At 46.8% G+C, this 6,286-nt stretch overlaps 1 pseudogene; it reads right to left on the reverse strand.

Moving 5' to 3' along the window:
• Positions 1–3,737: 3,737 nt before the first annotated feature.
• LOC116642198 lies at positions 3,738–4,539 on the reverse strand (annotated as a pseudogene).
• Positions 4,540–6,286: the final 1,747 nt, after the last annotated feature.

The raw sequence follows: 6,286 nt of genomic DNA on the forward strand, positions 1-6,286 counted from the left end.
TCAAGCACTTGGGGGGACAGTTTACCGTCTCCCCTGTGTACAGACCAAGTGGCTTCTACTGTTACAAAGGTCCAGGAAGTGGGGCTCGGCCAGCTCTCTTGTGATGCTGTTAGAGGCTGTACCCGGCTGAGCCCCTTTCCTCCCGGGTCTCTTGAATAATCCATGTGCTTCTGCTCTGCGTTCTTCTTCTTCTTCTTTTTTTTTTTAATTATTTCTTTTCTAGTGATTGATTTAGACTTAAATTGCTCTTCTTTTAGTTTCCTCAAGTGGAAGTTTAGTTTGTTAATTTCAGAGTTTTTTTTCCCCTAATATATTTAATTTTTTTTTTTTTTAAGATTTTATTTATTTATTTGACAGAGAGAGAAAGTGAGAGCAGGAACACAAGCAGGGGGAGTGGGAAAGGGAGAAGCAGGCTTCCCACCGAGCAGGGAGCCCGATGCGGGGCTCGATCCCAGGACCCTGAGATCATGACCTGAGCCGAAGGCAGACACTTAACCGTCTGAGCCACCCAGGCTCTGAATACATTTTTTAAAGATTTTATTTATTTATTTGACAGAGAGAGACACAGTGTGAGAGAGGGAACACAAGCAGAGGGAGTGGGAGAGGGAGAAGCAGGCTCCGCACTGAGCAGGGAGCCCAATGTGAGGCTTGATCCCAGGACCCTGGGACCATGACCTGAGCCGAAGGCAGGCACTTAACCCACTGAGCCACCCAGGTGGCCCCCTCACCGAATACATTTAAAGTAGCGCCAACTTAACAGCCTCCCAGGAAGCACACGTCCCATGCTTGCCATGCCCGTGGTGTTTGGTACTTCTCCTCTCTTGGCTCTGATGACGCGGGACTGCATGTTAATTGTCTGCATACTTCTCTTTCTCTGTCTCTCCCGTGGCTGTGAACTCTTAGGGGCAGGGGTCACTGATTCCTCACTGTTGTCTGCCAGGCCCAGGTGCAATGCTAACACAGAACTGGTGCTCAATCAATATTTGTTGAATACCCAATAGGTGGCAAGATGGATATAGGGCAGGGTGATGTCCTCAAAGCAGCCAGCTAAGCAGTGCCAAAATTCCAGCCTCTAGATGTCTGTCATTAACTTCTCTCATCCTCCTTCCTCCTAACAAAATCTCAAGGGGCTGCTTAAGTAACAGGTCGCATAGAGAATATGCTCAAATGGCAAAGCCTCATCCATAGCTATCGTTCCCTAAGGAAGAGCTCTCTGGGAGGTTCATAGAGACTTGGGTCACCCTCCTGGGTGACTTTGGAGAGGAAGGGTAGAGGTGCTCTCATTTATTCATTATCTACCATGTGCTTAGAACCCCGTTAGGCACTTGAACATACACTATTCTCACCTCGTTCTTACAACCATACTGTAAGGTAGGTATTATACCCATGTATAGAGATGAAAAAATGGAGCTGCAGAGAGATGACAGACCTTGACCAAGTAACAGGCGGCAAGAGGCGGCGCCCAGGCTTACTCTAGGGCTGTCTGACACCAATGCCTAAGCACGTTCCTTCTACCACGTTCTCCATGCTCAGAGACAGAATGCTCTGACCTGAGAGGAACTCCAGAGGTTGTCCATGTAATGCAACTTTTGCAATTAAAATAATTTTCTAAAAAAAAAAAAAGAGAGAGAACTTTGGAACATTCCTCTTGCCAGATAGGATTTTGCAAATCATGATTTTGCCAAGAGAAACAAAGAATGCTCAATTATCCTTTAAGTCTATAATTGATTGAGCAACTCTTAAACTCAGCCAGGAACTTTTTGGCCCTAGCGGATGAGTGAGGCATGCCCTGCCATTTTACACATCGAGGGCATTCTGGCTCCGCTCTCCCTAACATAGGGATGACTTTTGTTCGTCTCCAAGGACCTGCTTTACCGGTCTTCAGAGCTGCTACCTGAATCATCTCAGCTAATCCTGTGACCCTAGGAAGAATGTAATATAAGTAACCCCATCTGATCTTCAGGAAAACATGACTTCCTCACAGAGACTATGACCGGTGAAACTGAATTGGGATCCAGATCGGTGTGAATCCAGAATCAGTGTTTTTACCCCACCCTGATGAGCTTGTCCCACAGGCTACCCTGCAGTCGAGATGTGAGGAAGCAGAGGCGCTGAGCCCCGAGCAGCTTACGTTATTGCCTCCCACTGAGCAGCATTTCCTGTTGGCTTGAGATGCAAGCGGCAGAGCTGCGAATAGCAGGCGCATCTCCAGGATCACAGATCCCTTTCATAATTAGAAAAGATTTCCTTTGTCCCGATTTTTTTTTAAGATACTTTCCTTGGAAAGACTCCCTTTGTTGAGCAAAGGCAGAGAATTCTTTCTGTTTTCAGTATGGGTGCTTGGGGGAAAAAAAAGAACACAAATCCTTTAATGTTCGTGGCTGTTACCAAATGGTTCTAGAGTATAAGCAGAATGGTTGAGGTTGAAGCCGTTTCGGTGAGTTCTCGGTGAACAAGATCAATTTGGTGAGATTTATGTCCTGCCTAGAACTTTGCCAGCTCACACTGTTCATTTGTTCTTAAATTAAGAGGATTTATTTCTTAGGTAACACAAATATAAACAGACAGTAGAAAACACCCTCAGGATTGAATTAGAGAAGTAGTGGTATATGCAAACAGCTGCTGGAGAAATTTCTCGAAATTCTGTTTATGATCACCTCCTTTTGGGAAATGAGGAAAGGAAAGCAGACGTCGGCCTGTGGAATATTTTGCAGAGGATTGTTTATGATTATGGCACCCTGAGTAGAAGGAATGTAAAAGAGGCACTTGATGTTTCGTTTGGAACGTAGGATGAATGGGGGCTAATTTGGCATTGGTGAGCAAGACCAATTAGAGGAGGGGGATTTGTGAGAAACTGGCCCTGCTCATATGGATAGGAGGGTGTGCGTGTGCGTGTGCGCACGTGTGAGCATTGGTGCACTGAGCCCAGGTGTTCTGCTGTGATATCTACCAAGTTCTGACATGACCCTCTACAACCTCCCACGTAGAAAAAGCAACAGTCCAGGCTGCCCTAAAAGGGTCACTAATAGCACATTCATCCCAAGGAAGAATACCCAGGCTGGAAGGGCATCCTTGCAGCTAAAGGTCATGGAACGTGTATGAGGGGAGGGGATGGGAATGAACAGGGCACGGTGCCAAAAGCCTGTCACTTTTCTCCTTTTAAACAGTCTGTTGTACTTGATTAGATCTTACTACATAGGTGGGCTGAGAAGGATTTTTTTGTTATCTATTTCCTTCTACAAAAACATCTCCAGCCAATTCAGAGACGCCGTCGGCAATGTAGCACTAGAAAAGTCAGAGACCGCCCGCTTTCTGCCTCTGCTACTAACTAGCTCTGTGACCTTGAGCAAGTCACTTCAGCTCTGGGCTTCAGATGTGTTATCAGTAAAAGGATTAGACTGGTAAAAAGATGATTTCTGAGGTCCTTGTTAATGCTAAAATTTACAGGGCCAACTTTCCTATAAAATTCAAGGTTTTTTCTGTCTATTCATATGTTGTTTTTTTTTTTCCCATTTAAAATCACCTTCTTTAATATACCAGAAACGCATGAGACACAAAGAACACAAAGAAAGCCCAAGAAAACGCTCAGTCCCTGAGTTGGTAGTTTGGGGCGGGGGGGGGGGGGGGGGGGGGGGGGGGAGAAAAAGAGGGTGGCTAGTCTCCCACCGAAAGAAGGGGTTGAGAGGACACAATATCACTAGGCCCTCGGTGAACCCAGGGCTGGGGCTATGCACAGTCTAGTTCTCTACCAAGTTTGGAAAGTGCTGTTTTTCCTAGTCCTGCTCTTGACCCTGCTCCCATACTTGGCCTCCAGTTTTCAAAAGTCATCTGGTTCCCAGAATGGCCCCTTTCTTTCGTTTCCTAGCATTTTCACTCAAGGAAGAAGGCTACTTACCCCGTGGTGGTGTCAGAGTCCCAGGGGAGTTATCACCCTGTAGGATGGTGAGGGGAGAGCTCCCTAGTCCCTTGCCATTCACCTGCCATCTATTAGGCTTAGAACCTGATGATCAGGGAGTCTCAGGGTCTCTCAAAGGCTCGTCCAAGCCCGGGCTGGCCAAGGGGTTTCTGAGGGCTGTCCTGCTTCCTCCTTGGAGAATATTTGCTTGGAGGGGAGCTCAGTCTGGCTCCCGGGTGCCATCAGGTCCTCAGTGGAAAACTGGGTGCCCAGAGGCAAGTCCAGTTCAGAAGATGAATTGCCTGTAGAGGCAGAACAGGCTCTGGAGAAGATTCAACTTGGGGGCTTCAGTCTCAAATACTTCACCCAGCTGTTTCACCAGTCGGCTTGGGGCTCTCAGCTACTGGTCCTCATAGGTGTCCATGCACTGCCGAGGGTAGGAGAGCAGGGATCAAGTCTTGGGCCTAATTAGGAGCCTCCAGCTACTCCCCTGCTGGTAGGTTTGGCTGTGGAGAGCTCTCCAGCTGGATGGGAGCGTGCGGGATGCTGACACTAGGTGAACCGGGGTCCACCACTCCAGCCAGAAGCTTGTTGTGCGGCAGAGGCCACACCGGAGGGACTGGGACGCACTTGGCAGAGCCCATCTGAACTGGGAGGACTAAGGTGGAGCAGGGCCCGGCCTGGGGTGAGAAGGGGTTGCTGGCTCCCAATTCCTCTTCTGGGTGCACTGCAGCTGGGGCTTCAACTCCCAGCACTGAGTTTGAAAACCTCATATGTTGTATTTCAATGTCCCAGAACGAAACTTGGTAAAGGATGAGTGATTTGGTTGTGGTGGAAAATATGGGTCTACAATGGATGGTTTCAGCCTGGAAGATTTCCCCACCTCCTTTCAGAGTGCCTAGCTATAAGGAAGTTTCTACATTCTGTAAGCTGAGCCTTGACAAGTCTACACCTACCTTCTTAAAAGAAACATTTGTGGAGGATTCCTGAGATTATTCCTTCATTATAACTTATTCCTTTTAAATGCAACCTTTATTAAGTAGTCTCATCGCCTTGGATCCTCATTTAGATCTTACTGCATTCTAAGGAAACATGATACTGAGTGAAACCTAACTCTACATAATCACTTATCTCACCTCATTATAACTTACCTGTTTTCCAAACTGCCTTGCCAACTCAATTGTGCACCTTTGAAGGTAGAAATCATGTTTTATTTATTTTTCCATTCCCTACTGCTGAGTTTAGCATTCTGACTCAAGAGTTACTTTTTGAATAAAAGATAATTAATTCATCACGGTCAACCCATGAGTTACAACTGGGATTTGGCTCACTACCTTCGTGCACTGTTAAGAAGGGCGAGTAGTATGGGATTCATGAGGTTCACCTGAAAGCCTTCTCGGGCCCCTCATTCACACAGTCTGTGGTATCCGGACGGGTCTATTTCAAAAAGGGTAACCCCAGATGATTATAATATACTCATTTCCCATCTTCCTGAGGAAAAAAGAAACACACTCAAAGGTTGTGCATTTGGGGGCACCTGGGTGGCTCAGTCGTTAAGCATCTGCCTTCGGCTCAGGTCATGATCCCAGGGTCCTGGGATCGAGCCCCGCATCGGGCTCCCTGCTCAGCAGGAAGCCTGCTTCTCCCTCTCCTACTCCCCCTGCTTGTGTTCCCTCTCTCACTGTCTCTCTCTCTGTCAAATAAATAAATAAAATCTTAAAAAAAAAAAAGTTGTGCATTTTCCAGGTGTTCCTACCGAGGACTCTGGGCTCTGTGGCTCCTGGGCTGCTTGAAGACACTCTAGCCAAATTATGGAAGCAGCCCAAGTGTCCGTCAGCTGATGAATGGAAAAAGATGTAGTGTATATGCAATGGAATACTACTCAGCCATAACAAAGAATGAACTCTTTGCAACGACATGGATGGAGCTAGAGAGTATCGTGCTAAGTGAAATAAGTCAGAGAAAGACAAATACCAGATGATTTCACTCATATGTGGAATTCAAAAAACAAAATGAGGCTTGTAAGGATATGACCTATTTTTTACATTGATGATGGAAGCTCGTGTGATCTTGTCAGTTCAGAGGAAAGAAGGAACACTAGGGGTCACATCACCCCCAGACACAGCCGGACCGGCCAAGGAACCTGTAGGAACGCAACCTCACTGGTTTAACACAAAGAATCAAGATATTTTTCAGATTCCAGGTCTCTTGAGATGCAATAGGCCCCTGGGGGACCAGATGAAGAGGCACCAGAGCACCTGCTAGGATGACCTGATGGGCCTCTAATCAGCGGCATCCACCTTCTCAAGAGACCCCTGCCCCAAATTTTGTGCTTAAAAACCCTGACTTATTCAGGATTTTTGAGCATCTATCTTTCTTCAGTAAATCATC

This window comes from Phoca vitulina, unplaced genomic scaffold (genome assembly GCF_004348235.1).
Source record: "Phoca vitulina isolate PV1807 unplaced genomic scaffold, GSC_HSeal_1.0 scaffold23, whole genome shotgun sequence".
NCBI classification, from domain to species: domain Eukaryota; kingdom Metazoa; phylum Chordata; class Mammalia; order Carnivora; family Phocidae; genus Phoca; species Phoca vitulina.